At 37.0% G+C, this 19,560-nt stretch overlaps 1 long non-coding RNA gene across 1 annotated transcript in view; it reads left to right on the top strand.

The window, feature by feature from the left end:
• Window positions 1-1,641: 1,641 nt before the first annotated feature.
• LOC138156114 (uncharacterized) overlaps window positions 1,642-19,560 on the top strand; it is a 51,672-nt gene continuing 33,753 nt past the window's right edge. Inside the window, exons 1-3 of the long non-coding RNA XR_011167073.1 lie at window positions 1,642-2,094; window positions 6,921-7,006; window positions 7,329-7,408. This is a non-coding gene — a long non-coding RNA (uncharacterized lncRNA). The remainder of the gene's footprint in view (window positions 2,095-6,920; window positions 7,007-7,328; window positions 7,409-19,560) is intronic.

Here is a 19,560-nt window from a genome sequence, read left to right on the forward strand (position 1 = left end):
GGAAGGTTTCTTTTTCATAGTCATTTTCCCCAATTACTCTTCTTTGCAGATGACCTTGTATTAATTGTATAGAACCTCAGAAAACCAAAGGGGTTTCTTAGTGAACTGAACAGAATGTGAAAAATTCAGTCTATATATGCTAAAACACAGCCAATGAAAAATTGATCATGCCATATCATGATACAAAACTGGAAGGGTATCCCATTCATCTATAATTTGCATCTTGGACAAGTGCTGGAGTCAGGCAGTCAATAAGCTCCAACTCTATGCCAAAAATATCTCTGCTCTTAAGGTGCAACAATGGGGGAGAAAACATTTAAACAGTGGCAGATAAATAAGATATGCAAGGTAAATTGGAAATAATTAATGGGAATAAAGGCATTAGTAGTAAGGGGAATCTGGAAAGGCTTCTTATGGAAGGCAAGATTTTTGCTTATATTTGAAGGAATTCAGAGAAGGCTAGATGTAGAAAAGAGGAGGGAGAACCTTTTAGGAGACGGTCAGTGAAAGGAAAGGAGCCAGGTGGTGGAATATTTTGTTCAAGGAACAGTAAAGTAGCAAATGTGATGGTTGGTAAAGTGTAGGAAGACTGGAGAGATATGAAGGGGTCAATTTGTGAAGGGCTCTAAAAGTCAAACAGAGGGCTTTCCATTTTATTCTGGAGGTAACTGGGAGCCACTGGAGTTTACTTAATAGAGGGTGGTATGGTCAGACCTATGATTTGGGGAAACCAATTTGAAATCTTAGTGGACGATGGGCTAGAGTCAGGAGATTCTTGAGTCAGTGAGACCATGAATCAAGCTGCTGCAATAGTCCAGGTATGTGTATACATACACATATGAACACACATACATTATATGTACATATAGTAGATTATATAACGCATATATACATACATGCACTTAACATGTATATAAGTATAGGCAATAGCTATTATTTATCCATTTAGTCTTTCCTGTTCAAATGATCAGGTCATACTCGTTTGAGGGCTTACTTCCAGGAGATTCTGCAGTGTTCTGAGCCTTGATACAACCAGCATGTCACCTGCAAACCTGAACATCTGAAGCACCTCATCATATATAGAGAATCCCTTTCCAACTTAAATTCTGCCCTGGATCTTCTCTATCAGAAGATAAGCACCTTTCCTAGTATATATCTCCTTTTTTTTGATTCACTCAGTGGCTATTGAATAGGGATACTATTGTTATATCTTTAAAAAATTTTATATCATTTCGATGAATGAATAAATAATAATAACTAGCATTTATATAGTGCTTTAAAGTTTGCACAAAGCTTTACAAATATTATCTCCTTTCATCCTCCTAACAGCCCTGAGAGGTACTGTTATTATTCCAGTTTTATATATGTAGAAACTGAGGCTGAAGGATGTGAAATGACTTGCCCAGAGTCACAAAGCTAGTAAGTCTGGTGTTGAATTTGAACTCAAGTCTTTCTGATTCCAGGTCTAGAGTTCTTTCTACTAGGAGACATTTTATTGGAAAAGGTCTTTTGTTCTACCAAATCAGGTGCTTTTAAATAATCAACAAACACTAAGCATAACAGGATCTTTTTTTTTTTTACTACATATTCTAGTTAACTGTGAAATTGTAAAGGTGTGGTCTATTGTTGAATATTACTTGCAAAAGACTGTTCTTTACTAATATATTCATTGAGGTTATCTTCAATTCATGTTTAGATAAATCTCATAAATACAGCTTTAAACTTTAAAGCACAATGCAATTTTAGGCTTTTGGAACACCTTGCATTTTGTGAAATAAGAAAATAAACATTTTTTATAGATTAGTAGCTGTTGGTGTTTTGGATTGCCTTCCTGTCCACCAATATTAATGAAGTCCATGATTTCTCCATGCCATTGGTATCTTTGTCTCCTTTAAATACTTTGTGAATCAGTCCCTCAATGTCCTCATAATTATGCTGCCTTCAGAATGTATATTCTCTGTATACCCTTGCTTCAATCTGGTGACTTTTCACATTTTTGTTATTTTTAGGTCCAAGTAGCAAATTGATGTTAAAAAAATGTGAATTGGACTCTGAATCAAGTAGAAAGAAGAGATTACACTGATTTACATATAGGTACTTATTTTGTATTTAATAAAGAGAATACTTTTTTCTCTTAAGGTTCAACATCTCTAATCATACCATTACTTAATCATATTAGGCACATTACAGAAAGGGCAACTAATTCTGTAATGTGACCTTCACATTAAATTGTCACTGAAAAAGTGCTAGAAGCTAAAACCAGTTGTAAAGTATGGAAAATCAGACTAAGCTGCAAAGATTCCAAAGACATTTAAAAAAAATCACACATTCAAGTTTTCAAAAATCAGTATCTATAGTCTGAAATTCAGCAGAACATAGAATTTGAGAGATTACACAGTAAAGCTAACCTGGAGGCTAATGATAACAAATATAGGACACAGATACCCATACTGTTAAAGGAATCTTCAGAGATAGAATTTAATTGCATTGTATAGTTGAGGAAACTAAAGGCCAGGAAAATTAAGTGACCTTCCTAAGGTTACACAGTTTATTAGCAGTCAAACTGTGATCAAAACCAAGATCCTTGACTTCTGGTCTTATGCCCTTTCCACTACATGGTGGTGTCTGGGATAATTTTACTTAAAATACACCTACTGTTAGCAACTCAGTTGATTCCAGGTAGGAATCTACCAGTCCAGGAGAAGAAATTGCTTATTCTTTGGCAAGTAGTTGCCAGATTTTTTTTTTTTAATGGTCAGGTGGGAACTGCCAACATGGAAGAATTTATGAAATAATTTTAAAAATTTACAAGGTTGAATTAAACTCTTATTTCAATGCCATGCATTTCTACTGAGAGTAGGCATATGTAGACATAGATTTTCTTGTTTGTTTGTTTTTGGTGAAGTTTGTGGGTAAAAAAAAAAATAGAATGAATGCCTTATGCTTCATGGGCCACAGTGCAAATATGCCAGGTGAGTTAGCAGGGAATATTGCTGCCATTCAGGTTCCTCAATAAGGTACAGATGGCTTGACAGATGGTGTGTTAGGTCATTCATTGCTTCCATAGGGAGCCCAAAGCCCTTCACAGAGGACCACTGAGGGCTTTGCTTATAGTAGATAGACGCTTAATAAATGTTTTTGGGATTGAATTGAATTGTTTAAATTGACTTCCCTAGAGATCTTTTGGGAGACTATGTAAAGTACTAAGGGGTAGTTAACCATCAATGGCATGCTTAATAAAGGAGATTTTCACACCCAGGCCCCTTGCACAATTAGAGATGTTCAAGGGTAAAGTAGATAAGTGGCTTGGAGGTTGTGTAGAACTGAAAGTTAGCGCGAGTCACATTACAGCCAAGCTTTGGAAATAACGAATGTTTGGACAGTGATTTATAATTCCCAAAGGCTTTCCTCCTAGTAGTGCTAGTGAGGTAGGGAGAATAAGTATTATTATCATCCCCTAACATGTTCTAAGTTTTAGAGTAGCTAAGTGATATTTGCCCAGAGTTTGAATAGTGAATGGCAGAACCTGGACTTTGAATGCCGGTCTTCTGAGACCAAGTCCAGTGCTTTCTCAAGTTATCCCAGCAACCCCTGAGACTCAACCTTTGTGTAATGAGTAGACTTTTGATAATAGAAGCATGACATCAGATAAATGTGATAGCACTTTAAAGCGCTGACAGTACTTTAATGTGAATTAATATATATATGTATATGCATAGATCAATGTGACTATGTATTTTTCTTTTAGAATGGGTCTCCCTATTTTGCCCAGATTACTCATTGGCCTGATTCCACATCTAATCAACATGAAAAGTAGGACCTGTTCCTTTTCCAGTCTGGTCTAGTTTGCCCTTCCTTAGGCAGTCTGATGATCCCCTTCTTTTAAGAGCTCACCATTTTGGTGCCAGGCACAGGATCAGAATAGTCCATCTCACTTCAGGACTCCCAAGTAATCCCCCAGTCATGCCTGGAGAATTCATATGTTTAAAATAATTTCTTACATTTGAATTTGATATTTTCAGCAGTTAACTGTATGGTCATAGACAAGTCACTTCATTTCTTTGGGTTATAGTTTTCTCATCAGTAAAATGGGGGAGTTGTACTAAATCAGGGGTTCTTAAATTTTCATATGTGTGTCATGGACCCTTCTGAGAATAATGTTTTTAAATGCATCTAAGTGCAAGCAAGGTGGGTTTTTTTTTCCTGGAATTCAGTTTCTCAGACTCATGCTAAATTGTTGTAAAGAAAAGCATGAGCAGCTTTCCAGAGGACTACTGCTGTGAACAGCTTTCAAGGTTCTGATTACATAGTATAGTGAGCTCTCTATTTATTCAATAACATATCAGAGTAAAACATTCATAGAAAATCAAAATACAGCATTCACCATGTCACAATTCAACAACTTATCATTAAAATGGCCACATGGTTTTCACCAAAATGGTCACATAGTTTTAAACAAAGTACATTCATTGAATCAATCACAAAATCCTTAATTCAATCACAAAGTACAAAAGTCAAAGTTCTCCACCCCTAGCTCACAGTAAATCATAATCTCTATGGTCAGTACATAGTATCTAAGTAAAGTCTTCTTTCAGCTTGACTCTAGGCTGGCTCTCAGCTTCCATGGTTCCTCTTCCATGGTCCCAGCTCCAACTGTGACCTGGGTTCAAAGGCAGGTAGCTCCCAGTCCCTTGTCCAGCTCCTTGTCCAGTTCTTCATCCAGTTCCCATTCCATATTGAAGTTTACAGTGTCCAGTCCATCTCAAGTCCTTCACAGTTCCTGTTTCTGGGAAGACAAAGCTTGACAGAGCCACAATAATATTCACACACATTGCTGGCACCATCACCCATTCACTATCTGCCTGTGAAATCAGCTCAGACCCACCAACAAGGTCTGAGAACTCAACACAAATCATCAACATAGAAATCAACACAGACCCACAAACAAGGTCCAAGAGGTCAGCACAAATCATCAGTAAAGTCCTAGGACCTCTAAATCCCTCTTCCAGGACTTCTGTAAACATACAACCAGAAAATTCTCTTTCAGGGATTCCAGTAAGGTCCCAGGGCTTCTGTACAAAGCATCACAAACAAACATCAACACAGACAGAGCAGATAAGCAGATTCCCAGGATACCACCAGTTCTCTCCTTCTTGACTCTGCCACCACAAGAGTCCTCTTCTCAGTTCTGCTGTCTCTAGCCAGGACCTCTCCTTATATATGGTCATTAGTTTCTCCCCTTCCTGTTGCATGTTCATGAGTTTTAGAGTTGACAAGTTGGGGGGTTCACATGTTCTGTTTTTTAACAAAAATGACACAAGGCTCAAAAGAAACTTGAACTGAAATACATAGCTGAAACAAGGTGTGAATTACTTCTGTGCTTGCCCTTACAATTGTAAACATCTGAAAGATCATTCTCCTTTGAACCCTGGTAATTCACAAGTGTGCTGAGTCACATAGGTTTTGATGTCTTCTGACTCTTAGCTTATTAGTTGAACACTATATATATGCTGGGAGGTTGGTACTTTATTTTGGGGCTCTCTCATGGAAAGAATATTTCTTCGTGATTTGGCCAGATGAGACTCTGGGCATTCATTGTTAAGGAGCCCCCGGGCTTTGAGAACCCAGATGTTGGAGCTTCCTGACGTGGTGATTATGTATCTATTACTTTGTTTAGACAGCTGTAACCCTATCTATTGGATCTCTTGTGCTAATTTCTCTATGTTTCTCTGCTTATATTTTCTCCACATTCAGGGTGCTGACCTTTCCAATGAACTAGTGAATGACTTTTAGATGTTTAATTAAAGTAAGATTGTTGACCCCTTTGAAGTTCTCTTTCCTTTAGAAAAGCAGATCAAAGAATCTGTGCTAGCAGGCCATCCTGTGGTGTTTGCTAATACAATGCATAAAATATAATACAGAGGATTGCAAAGGAAAGAAATTCTAAGAAAATATAGTGATCATAGATACATATTATATGTTTGTATATGTATATATGTGTGTGTATCCATACATACATATAGACATTATATAGCTACAAAAACCTAGATTAATAATCTCTGTATTAATCTCCAAGAGAATTTCCAATTCTAATATTCTGTGATAATTTTCATGTGAAATGTAAATGAACTAAAGAATAAAATCCAAAATAAAATTATGGAAATCATATTCTCTCTATTGGTTGTTGTCCTTTGTTCTTGAAGAGGACCAAAATGACCTATGTTGGAGTCAAAGTAAGGTGTGTCTGATTGTGGCTAATCAAACCCATACAAACTTGGAAGACTATCACAAGTCAGGCACAAATAGTCTACCTGATTTGGAGTGGAGATGTTTCTAAATTTGCACATCTTATATTTCTTTTGAGCTACTGCAGTTATGCTTTGCTTATATAGTACATTCTTGATGTGGGCACACTATGCTGAGCAGTCCTTTGCCAGTGTGTCCCATGTCATGCTATCAATTCCAAAGTTCTTCAGAGAGACCTTGAGAGTGTCTTTGTATTGCTTCTTTTCACCTCCATGCGAGCACTTACCTTTTGTGAGTTCTCTGTAAAATAGGTAAATGTGTTTGACATTCAAACAATGTGGCCAGCTCATTGGAACTGCACTTTTCTGCTGCAGAGTTTGAATGCTTGTCAGTTTAGATCAAGAAAGGACCTTAGTCCAAAATAAAGTACCAACCTCCCAGTCCCTTAGTCCAGCTTCAGAGGATGCATTGAGTGCGCAGTCACCTTATCTTTCCAGGTGATCTTGTGAATCTTCCTAAGACAGATCAACTGGAAGTAATTCTGTTTCCTGGCATGGTGCTGGTATACTGTCTAGGTTTCACAGGCTTACAACAATGAGATCAGCACAGTGGCTCTGTAGACCTTCAGTTTGATGGGCAGCCAAGTATTTCTTTTCTCCCACACTTTCCTTCAGAGTCTTCTGAACACTGATCAAGCTCTGGCAATGAGAGCATCAACCTCATCATCTATGTGTATATCCCTGGAAAGTGTACTGCCAAGGTAAATGAAGTTATATGCATTCAAAATTTCTCCATTTGCTATAACCAATGGTTCCATGTATGGTTGGTGTAGTGTTGGATGGTGTAGAACCTGTGTTTTCTTGGTGTTAATTGTTAGGCCAAAATTAGCACAAGCAGTGGAGAATTGATCCATACTTTGTTGCATCTCAGCTTCATAGGATGCTTTGAGTGCACAGTCATCTACAAACAAAAACTCATGTACCAATTCTCCCTCAACTTTAGTCTTGGCTTGTAGCCTTCTGAAGTTAAATAATTTATTGTAAGTATAGTAGCTAATCTTGATGCCATTTTCCTCTTTGAAGGTGTGCAGGGTTGTGATTATAGCTACCAAGGTATTTGCACCTGCTGCTTCATTACTTGCCTGTTGCCACAGTACTTTGAGGTAGGTAAAAATGGTAAAATGTTATGGGTTATATCTTTTGATTCCTGCATAAATTGGATTTAAGAGAGGCACAGTTACATGAAGTCCTTAGTCTTACTCTCTCTTCCAGTGCCATGAAAGTCCAGTGGCAAGACAAAGTCATGATGATTGGTGATGACTTGGGTTGTGCTGGATGACTTGACATCCTCAAGGTATAACCAAGCACCCTATATTAGACACCTTCATGGCTGTCAAAATAAATTATTCCCACCCACATATTTTACCATGGGAAATCTTCACATGCTTGGGTTAGATACTTCCCAATTCACTGAAAAGTTACCCTCAAACTCTCAGTAACCCTCAACCTGGTTTTATCCATCTGCTAAAGTAGTTTACCAGGGTGTCAATACTGCACATACTATAGCTTTTTGGAGCCATAGATGAGAGTTGGTGGAATCAGGTAAACACTGAAGGTTTGAAAATAGCCTGGAAAAGGACTTGACAGCCTTTACACAAGAGGTACTTGTCTTCCCTGAATATACCCTAAACTTCTTTGTATATGTACATATGCAAATTTAAATGAAAAGTGAATTCTCTGTGTGTTTGAAGCAGCAAGCACCCTAGTATACCCAGGATGGCTGCAAACACAGGTTCCTAGATCTGCTTTTCTAAAGGAAAGCAACTAAAAATGGGTTAACAATCTTACAAACATATATCATTTACCTAGTTCAGGGGAAAAAGTCAGCACCCTGAACTTCAGAGAATACAAACAAATTACAAGCAGAAGTTACAAGCAGACAGAGAAACAAATCAGCAGACAGGCTTCCAACTGTCTGACCATTACATCCATACCTAGTCTGTTACCACAGAGGGAAGCACCAACATCTGGATTTTCAAAGCTGGGGGACTCAATGTCTACCCAGAGTCTAATCTGGTCAAATCACACAACTCTTCTCAAAGTGAGCTCCAAAACAAAACCTCAGAGTATATATAGCCCTCTCCTGGGTCAGAGAATGTCAAAGCCCTCTTGACCCACTGCCTAATCACAAAGCAACAAGGTGTGGGCATTCGTGAAAACGAAGCCTCCTGCCACAGGCTGCATGTGACCACATTCAGCCTATTAGGGGGCAGAGTAGATTTTCAAATTAAGCAAGGTTCTCAGAGTCACTTAAGCCTATCAAAGGGCCTAGGGGCAGGGAAGATTTTAGATTCCCATTCCCATAACAGTGTTCCTAAACAATTTTCTGCTTATGTACAAATAAAGATTTGTGACTGTAGAATCTGGACTTCTTGAGGGCAGCGACATGTTTTTGCCTCTCTTTTGACCTCTAGCATGGAACTCAATATTTGACAGAGCAAGTGTTTATTGATTGTCTAATTATTTTTATTTTTTATGGACATAGCTGATATACATGGTTATTTTTCCTTTGATTTGCATATTCATATTCATATTCATTTATATTCAGCAGATTTGTTAATTGAACCATGTAATCACATAAATGCATTGCTATACTGTACTTTACTCAGTCAATCTGGAGTTATTGGACATTTAGATTATTTCTAAAGCAGTTGTGAATGTTTTTGTACAGATAGGGTTCTTGCTTTTCAATAATGTTTTTGGATTAATAATACTACTGGCTTAAAGGTTATGTTTTTTTTTTTGCAACTCAGTGTTTATTATCAGATTGCTCTCCAAAAAAAGACCAAAGCAATTTAAAATTTCATCAGAAATAATATTGGTAGAAATAGAGTACTTAAGCCCACAGTCTCACCTCCCAGCCCCAACCCTGCTATACAATGTCTTTATTTTAAATGGTTTTCACCAAATTGTTGATATTAGACAGTGTTGTCAAAACCAAATAGAAATGGATCCCTGGAGGCTGCATATAGACTTAGAACACCACATATTAACATTATCTATGTTATATAAGTTTTTCTTTATTTTGTTAAATATTTTGCAATAATATTTTAATCTGGTTCTGTTGCACTCAGGAATTTGAAATCTCTGTTGCAAGATGTCACGTGAGGCTTAAAAATGGACATTTTTCTATTTATGAGTTTGAACAAAAAAAAGGATAAAATGTATATACTTTTTGGAATATTATCTGGTCATATTTTTAACTTTGCTTCAATTGGGCAATAGGTCCAATTATTCTTCATTTATGCTATTTCATGATAGATCTTAGATGTCAGATTTTTGTTAGCCATAGTTACAAAAATTTCTCCCAAATCTTTTTTATTTTCTTTTTGGTTTGGATACTTAAATGTTTTATTATGTAAAACATTTAAATAATTCATATTGGGATATATAGGCGTTAGCTCCTACTGGCTGGTGAGAGATAATTGTCAATATTTAGTGTGAACATTTATACTCCATAAATCAGCAAAGACTACAAATTAGAGATTTTTAACAATTTCATTTATTGTCTAGACTTGAGAAAGTGATGGAGAAAATGTTGATAATGCAGATTAACCTTAAAAATGTCTCATGGTTACATTATTTTTTTTCTGGAGAAATGTTCATTAAATATTTACCAATATACTCTTGTTCCATATCATTGGCATGGGTAGTCTCTCTACCATTGAGATGATAAGGAAATAAACTATTATTGATTAATTGATTTTAATTTTGCTATAAGATTAAATTCCTTTCTTTTGTTTTTGCAGGGGGAAGTCAGGGCAATTAGGTTTAAGTGACTTGGCAAAGGTCACATGGCTAGTAAGTGTCAAGTGTCTGAAGTCAAATTTGAACTCAGGTCCTCCTGACTCCAGTGCTGGTGCTCTATTCATTGGGCCACCTAGCCGCCCTTAAATTCCGTTCTTTAAAAAAATCTAGCCCTAATGGCTAAGCCAGATTAACACAGACAGTCTTTTAAGTCTAGGTTATCTATAGATGTATTGAATAGATAAACTGAGAAGACTTTATCATTTAGCAACAGATAATTTAGAATGAGACATAATAAAATAATGGATTACTCTTTTTTTTTTAAAGCTAAATTCTCCTTTCTAGATCTTGGCAGAAAAAAGAGATTAACCAGAGTCTAATAGTGTAAAGCATTTTGCAAGCCTTAAAGTGCTATTTCTTGCACTGTTATTAATATAGTTACCTTCTGTTAAAAGTCTTTGAGAATATGCTATATAAAGCACTGGTTCAAAGAAATGAGGCTGTGTAGTCTTAGAAAGAGAAGTTTTCAAAAAATAAGGGAGATGGGGGAAAAGATAAGAGCAACAGGTCCTAAAGGCAGGATGTATAGTTGAATGCTAGCTAAATATCTTGGGAATCATAATCTAGTGCCTTGAATTGTAGTCTCTTCTTGGCCTGGAAGAGATAGAAAGAATAACATGCAAATTGGGATGGAACTGTTTGGGGATATAGAACTCACATGGGACAGTTTGGAGAAGGGGAAAAAGAAGCAACTGGGAGTAGTAAGGGGTCAGTAGCTAAGCAGTTGTAGAAGTTATAGCAGTTGTAGCCCTTCTGCAGCCAGGGAAATGAGAAAATGAGATTGCTGTGCAAGTTGGAACTGTGACCTAAGAGTAGAAGCAGGTGGCTGTCCATATTCCACATTCTCATTTTATGACATGGAAAACTGGTTGTGTTTGTTAGGAGATGCCTTTTCTTTTTATAAATATGGTCAGTAAATGTGCAAGATTTATTTTTTCAACTCTGTCCACTTCTGCTTTTTTATTTTGTCATGCACTTAAAGAAGTTCTTATTTTGTTTTTCTTCACACAAAAAAATTTTTGTTGTCAACCAATAAATGTGCATTTCCTTGTGTGTATTTTAATTGTGGTCCGGGAATGCAAACAGGGTTGCAGCTTTGGCTGTTTGGTGTAATAAAATGTAACTGGCTAGGAAGTTTCCTTCCTGGCTCAGGTATGAAATAGAAGTCTTGGTCAATTTTTAGGTGATTTCTAACTGGAGAATTGGCAAGCAGTGATGTTTTATACTATACTAAAAACCTATAAAACATGCTCAAAAAAAGCAGAGAAAGGACTCTGTGTATCTGGGGCTATTCTTTTGGAATGTAAATCAGCCTGTTGGTGTTGACTGATTGTGTCTCCTGAAATCTCTAACCCCAACTCCAGCAAGAGAGAAGTCAGAGGAAGGGAAACCCTGGGGTGGCCACTCTTCCAAAACTTCTACCTATCCAAATTGAGATGGGAGTCAGAGGAGAGGGTGGGGACCAAAAGAGAGGGCCCCTCTCTGTTCTTACTAAGTAGAGGTAGAAGTGGTCTGTGAAGAGTCAGTCCCTTGTACTTACAGAGAGGAGTGTTAAGAGTGAAGGAGTACTACTAGTCAACCAGCTGTCCTCCATGGTAACACCTAGAGGTTAGGAAAATGTTTGAATGACTGTGTTGTGAAAAAGAAATTAAATTTATTCTCATTTATCCTTGACCCAAAAGGGCAGAACTAACAGCAATGCATGATGGTGGACCAGTGGATGTTCTATAATTGTGTGTAAAGTCTGATAACTTACTTAATTTCTTTTGTATTTGCTTTGATCTCCCTTTTTTTTGCAAGTTTTTCTCTATTCTTTTTTAAAATTGCATTTCCTTATTGTTTATTAGTTTTAATGAATTTCAAATAAAACTATCTTGGGTTTCTTTAATGTTACAGTTGTTCCTGTAGTCTCTATTTTAATAATTGTGGTCCAAATCTTAATAATCACTATTCTTCAGTTTTCTTTAGTCATTTACTTTCTTCCTTTTCTAATTTATTTAAATTGTAAACTCAGTTCTTCAAGATTCTTTTTTTTGTTCTGGTTAATAAATGCATTCTATACTATAACTTTGCCTCTAAGGATGCATTACCTGCATTTTATAGAGCTTAACAGATAGTATGTACACTGCTATTTTGAGATAATTTGCTATTATTTTGAATGATTTATCCTTTAACATAGACATTGTTAAACAATTTCTTTTAAAATCATTTTGAATATGTGCATTTTTATCATATTATTTTTGCTTAATTCTAGTTTTCTTTAATTATAGCCTACATATGTATACATATAATTTTTTTTTAAGCAATCAGGGTTAAGTAACTTGCTCAAGCTTACACGGCCAGGTGTTTCTGGGTGGATGCTAAGTGTCTGAGCCTGGGATTCGATCTCCAGGTCTTCTCAACACTGGAGCCAGTGCTCTTACTCACTGTGCTACCTGGACGCCCCTGTCTGTCTGTTTCGATGTTGTTCTGCCAGATTCATCTACTGGTGAAGGACAATTCTGTTGTTGCAGAGGTTCTGGAACCTTGCTGTTGGTTCAGAAGCCCTGAAGAAGGATTTTCTTGTTGTATATTTACAAAAATCCTGTAAGAGGGTTTTGCTAATGTTTTCAGGGGTCCTAGGACTGTTCTGCAGACAGAGAATGAATTAATGAGGACACTGGCAATGTATCTTGTGGCCTTGAACAAAGATTGCTGAGAACTTGCCTTGGGTCAAGATGAAGAAAAGACCTCTCTTTGGGTGTTAAATGATGTGCTTAAGCTTGTTGTAACTCTGGGGTAGATAGCCTATTCAGTTGTGATCCAAGGGTGGGGAACTTTTGACTTTTTTATGCTTTATGATCGACCAAATGAGTGTACTGCCTAGGGGTGAAGTAGTACTTAGAAGAGGGTCTTTGGGATTGACTAAATGAATTATAATCTCCAGGGGTGAAGTGGTACTTGGTAATTATTGAGTTACACTTGGTGAATGCTGTATTTTTACTTATGCTGTATTTTGATTTTCTCTGCTCTTAATTTGTCACTGAATAAAATGGAGAGCAGCTATGCTGGTATTTTGAACCTTGGGAAGTTGCCTTTGCTTGGCATTACAGAGTCCTATTTTTATCTCATTTGTTTAACAATCTTTTCAAATTTATAACTTTTCTTATTTATATTTCTTGATGTATAATATTCTATCAGAATATGCATTATAAAAAGATCAATAAGAAAAATTATATATTTTATATATACAATATGTTGCATTATAGAATACATGTGTACTTTGTAAGTATGATATATTATGTGCAATGTATACATAACATATAGTGAGTGCATATAAACATATATATATTTATGTATACAAATATACACATATATGCTTGATAAAAGTTACAGATTTTACCTAAACAAATTCATTGAGAGGGAGGGAGGGGGAGGGGAGAGAAACAGAGAAAGGAAGATCATTTGGGATGTGTGAATAGAGACATCCTTGGAGCCAGGAAGACCTGAGTTCAAGTCTTACCTCTGAGACCAGAGTCTCACTTCTGGTCAAGTCATTTAACTTCCCAAGGCTCTAGACGATTACCTAAGACTGAAACTTGCATCGAAGATTCCAAACTACATTGGTAGAGGTGGTTTCCTCATCCAAGAGTTTCTTATAACAAAGAAATTACAGTTCAAATAATTGTCCCTATCAGTTAGTCACACACTGAATAAACATTTATTAAGGGCCTCCTATATGCCAGGCAATGTGCTAAGCACTGGGATTAAAAAAAAAGCCAAAAATAATCCTTGCCCTCAAGGAGCTCACAATCTAATGAGAAAAGACAACACATTAAAAAGAAGCTAAAAAGCAGTGGGACATGGAAATAGAACATATGTAGCAGCATGATGAAATCCATGAGTGTAGACACATGGGAAATTTTGATATGGTTCCAAAACAGAGGAAGAGAGGGGCCCCAGGGAGTTCTGATGAGGAATGAATTTCAGGTTTGATGTTATCTTGTAAGATCATGTTTTAATAGTGGAATATTGAAATCATAGGAACATAGATTTAGAGATTGAAGGGAACTTAGAGGCCACTGAGTCCAACCCTCTCATTTTATAGATGATAAAAGGGAGGTTTAGAGAACTTAAGCAGCTTTTCCCAGTGTCACACAGCTAGTTGACACCTTCACTGGTTACCTTGCACTAGCCACTCTCTCCCTTTTCTCCATTGTTATCCCTTGGTTAACTAACTCAATTCCATACCGTCTTCCTCTTTTGAATTCCTAGCCCCTTTTTCATATTGCCAGTTATACCTTGCTAAACCTCAGCCTTGGGTTAATCTTACAATTCACCACTTTTGTTCTGATACACGTGCTGCTGAACAAAGGTGGTGTAAATCACCCAAATGTTTTGAGTCCACTACAAATTTATGTTATACAACTTAACCTGGGACCTCACTGCTGAAAGGCAATTCTTCTACAACTCCCTTTTCAACTCCCTAACCCATTCTCCGGAGTGGCTTTTCCAAACCTTTTCACCCCTCCTCAAATGTTCAATGACTCCCCTTCTCTCCACCATCTCAGCTGAGAATCTTGACTCATATTTTACTGAAAAAATTGAGGCCATTCACCATGAGCTCCCTCTTCTCTTCTCTTTCTCATCTCGTATCATTCAGATGCCTTCTGCCACTACTTCCTTCATTCCTGTCTCATATGCAGAAGTGGCCTTACTCCTCACCAAGGCAAACCCTTCTACCTGCACAAATAAACTAATCCCATCCTATCTTCCTCATCAATCAACAGATTGCCCTCTTTGTCATCCTTACTCTATCTACTTAGCTTCAATCTCTCCCTGACTACTGACCACAAACCTGTCCATCTCTCCCCTGTCCACAAAAACCTCACTTAACTGCTACTGTCCTGTAGTGATTTTGCCTTTTGTGTCTAAACTCCTTGAGAAGATTGTTTTACAATTGGTGCTTTAATTTTCTCTCCTCTCACTCTCTTCTTAATTCTGCTCTTGACCTCATCATTCCACCAATGCTGCTTTCCTCAAAATTACAAATGATCTTTTAATTGCCAAATCCAACTGTAGACTCCTCTTTGGTCTGGCTTTCCTTCCTTATTTATTCTAAAGATAGGCTAGTGCTGGAAGTCAAACTCTTCTCTGAGTTTCCGGTCTGAGTCATACCACTGCTGCTGCTGGCTTCAGAACTTACTCTTTATTAATAGACCACCCAGGACCTCCCTATCTTGGAAAGGCAATGCCAGCTATCACTGTGTTGTGAGATGGTCCCTTCTCACTCTGCCCTAGGTCTGTGGTCCAGGATTGGGTAGTAGGTGTCAAAGCTGTCAGTTGGCACTTGTCCTCATTACAGAACCCTGGTTTGAGTCTGAGGGTGCCCTAGTAGGGGTCTGGGACCTTCCACTGTGCTGGTGTGCAGCTTCTCCCTGGGCACTGGAATGCTTTGTGTTCCTGGACCAACCCTGTCCTCCATATTTTCAGACCTTGATCTGTCTTCCCATGCTCACCTGGGGTAGACAAAGGATTCACTACTTTTTCTGACTTTCTTCATCAGGATTCAGTCTGTTCCAGTTTGTAGATGTGTTTGGAGGAATTATAATGGGAGCTCAGTTGCATTACTTCCTTCCACTGTGCCATCTTGGTTGCCATACAAATGGTATAGCCAATTATATTATTATATGTATATATATATAACCATATATATTATATGTATATATGTGTATGTATATATTATATGTGTGTATGTATGTATATGTGTGTGTGTGTAACCAGGTTAGATAATGCTATTTTACATTCAAAAGAACAAAGCAATTATGGCACCATTTGTAGTAACTTTCTCCTATGTCTTAATAATTCATAGACTCCTAGTTTAGAGTTGGAAGGGATCTTTGAAGTTCCGGTCCAGTTCTTTGCAGATGAGAAAAATGAGGTCCAGAATGGTGAAATGACTTGTCTAAACTCACATGGGTAGTTAAGTGTAAGAACCAGGATTGAAACCAAGTCCTCTGACAACAAATCTAGCATTCTTTCCTGGAACCATACTACATCTAGTAATAAGTATATTTGGTCATCATGATAAGATGATATTAATGACTAAGAGTTGATACTTTTCTCCTGACTGATGAAAGGAGGTTTTCAAGCATAATCTGAAGCAACCTGGGGAACTGAATATTTTAGTTAGGATTTCTTTAGGTGAGGAAGTTAGGTCCAAGGGAACCCTATACAAGGTGGGCACTTGTGTGGTTTTTTACTTAAAAACTAGATTGAAGGGCTGCTAGGTGATGCAGTGAATAGAGCACCAGTCCTGGAATCAGGAGGACCTGAGTTCAAATGTGACCTTAGACACTTAACACTTACTAGCCATGTAAACTTGGGCAAGTCACTTAACCCCAATTGCCCTGCCTTGCCCCCTCCAAAAAGAAAAAAAAGCTAGATTGAAATTATTCAAGGTTTAGTTGTTAAAGTTCACAATTAATTCTATAAAGATGGGAATTTACATCATACTACGAAACTAAAATAAAATAATTAGATAAGTCACAAATCCATAAAGGAAATGAATGGTACAAATGAAGATTCATATAACTTAGTGAATATTTTTAAAGATATTAGAAATAGAACTAAAGTTCTTTTATAAAAGATGAATCACAATGAATCAAATAATTAATTCTCATTTGCTAAGATATGAAAGAGAGAGTTAATGTAATTTGGGCTCCATGTTCCTTCCACACCCACACCTTTCTAAGTGGAGGCTGATTAAATTCTTCATTGGACACCTTGTGACACTCAGAAGAAAGGTATTTTCCTTTTTCAGAGCTGCATGGTAGCATCACTGCTGAATCAGAGAATCACCACAGCTATTGCTAATAATATCTCAATAATATAGCACTCTACAGTTCACAGGCTCACAGAATCTCAAAGCTGGAGGGGATATGAATGGACATCCAGTACAAACCATACCTGAATGTGAATCCTGCTTTATCTTAAATGGTCACCCAGCTTCTCCTTGAAAGCCCCCAGGGACTAAGAACTCACTACTTCTAAAGTCAGCCCATTCCACTTTGGGATAGCTATCATTATTAGGGATTATTTCATTCAACTTCTCTCTGTTGCTCCTATTTCTGCCTTCTAAGACCAAACAGAGCAAATTTAATCTTTTTTTTTCTAATGTACTGGCCTTTCAAATACTTAATGCCAGCTACAATATCCATTCCATTTCATTGCCCTATGATTGGTTGTTTCTTTGTTGTCTTTTGTTCTTGAAGAGTACCAAAATGACATCACTATGCTAAAGTCAATGTAGGAATAATACATTTGAACAGCGTGGTCAGCCCACTGGAGTTGTGCTCTTTGAAGCAGAGTTTGAATGAATCAAAGTTTAGTTTGAGAAAGGACCTCATTTTATGGTTTCTTATCCTGCCACGTAATCTTCAGAATCTTCCTGAGACAATTCAAATGGAAGTGATTCAGTTTCTTGGCGTGGCTGTGGTAGACTGTCCAGCTTTCATAGGCCTACAACAATGAGGTAGATCTTCAGTTTTATAGTCAATCTAATACCTCTTATCTCCCATACTTTTGGAGCCTCCCAAATACTGAGCTAGCTCTGGCAATGCATTTGTCAACCGCATTGTCAATGTGTGCATCCCTGGAAAGTGCACTGCCAAGGTAAGTGAACTAATCCATGGCATTAAAAACTTCTCCTTCATTGCTGTAACCTATGGTTCCTTGTATGGATGGTGTAGTGGTGGCTGATAGAGCACCATTTTCTATCCTCCAGGCTAAACGTAACTAATTACTTCAAGTTATCCTCATATGAAAGTTTATAATTCATTTTCTCATGATCTTATTTGACATTCAGAATAACGCAATGGTGGGTAAGATTGTTATCTTGCTTTCTTACAGTAAACCAATACACCATGTACTTGCCCAAGGTCATACATATTGTAACGATAGAAGTAGATGTGGGAGCAGAATGCAGGTCCTCCCCCTTACCTTCAGTTCTCTTTCTATTTGACATGGATGGCCATACTTTTTAAGCTATCCAACCACATTTATCATTGAGGGGACATAGAGGCATGTCCCCTACCTATAAGGATGTTAAAGGCAGCACGTGAGCAGAAGGCTGCGCAATCTAGTTTGGTCAAAATATCTACAGGGATAACTGTACACTTTCCCATTTTGGGAGACGAAAAATCAGGCTCCAAAAATGCTAATAAAATTGTATAGTAGGATTATTTCCTCTATAAGGTAGAAAGAAAATCATGTATCAAATTATATTTCTTTCCTTTAAGTATAGTTTTATCCTTCTTCCTTGTTCTGTATGAATCATGTTCTATATCAAGACCATGTTCTATTTTTCATTCTCTATTCTCGTTTGATTTTACTTTCTTCAGTAAGTGTTTTACTGCTGGTTATAATGACTCTTAATTGTCTCCCCCATCCAATTCCACGGTAAAAGTAGTTTCTAAATTCTTTCACCATTCAATAAATATTTGTTTAATTACTACTATGTTCATAATGTTGTGCAATATGGGGAGAACAGAAAAAAAAAACATTTAAGACATAGCCCTTACTCTCCAGGGACATACTTTCCAGTTGAGGATACACAACACAGATATAGGTAAGAAGCAGTTAAAGAATAATTAAACATTCATCCAATCACTCTTTTTTAATAATAAATATGAATTGTTAATTCACATACACACAAACACACATCTACACTATTTTCTGTCTCTGTTTTTGTTGCTCTTTGTTTCTGTCCCCAGGTCTCTGTGTTTGTCTGTCTCTCTCTCTACCTTCCCCTAGGAGTAAGACTTTGTCCTACCTACTTAGTAGATTGGCTGGAAACCCCATAGTGTCATCAAAGGGAACAGAAGTATAAATGAGATTTCAAATAGGCAGACTCTGAAATAACATCATTTCACATTCCATTTCTAACTACGAAATAAGTTATTTATTGGACTGAGCATATCACATAAATCTATACCTCCCTATATTGATTTCCCAGTACAGGTAATACAGTCTCACTGCCTTAAACATAAGCTTTATATTCCTATTACCTCTGCTTTAAATCCTCATTCCTGTTCTAATTAGTCCAATTCTTTACAGTTTCTCTCCAATCTGGTTTTTCCATCTCCTAATCTATTCAATGGCTCCCTTTGTAACCCCTAAACTCCCTTATATCCTTTTAAGTATCATCCCTTCCTACTAAATTGGTCCTGTGCCCTCTAACTATGTCTACCTGTAAACATATATACACATATTCACATATGTATTCATATGCTCGTATACCCTCTGATATAGACATATGTGTGTGTATTCCATTCAACTATTTTCATACTGAGAAAAGTTTCATCAGTTACAATTATTGTTTTTCCATATAGGAATGTTAATAGTTCAAATTTGATAAGTTCCTTATGTTTTTTTTTCCGTTTACCTTCTCATGCTTCTCTTGCTTCTT

This window comes from Petaurus breviceps, unplaced genomic scaffold (genome assembly GCF_028583685.1).
Source record: "Petaurus breviceps papuanus isolate PSGF00001 unplaced genomic scaffold, PetGlider_PUasm1.0 98, whole genome shotgun sequence".
Classification (NCBI taxonomy): domain Eukaryota; kingdom Metazoa; phylum Chordata; class Mammalia; order Diprotodontia; family Petauridae; genus Petaurus; species Petaurus breviceps.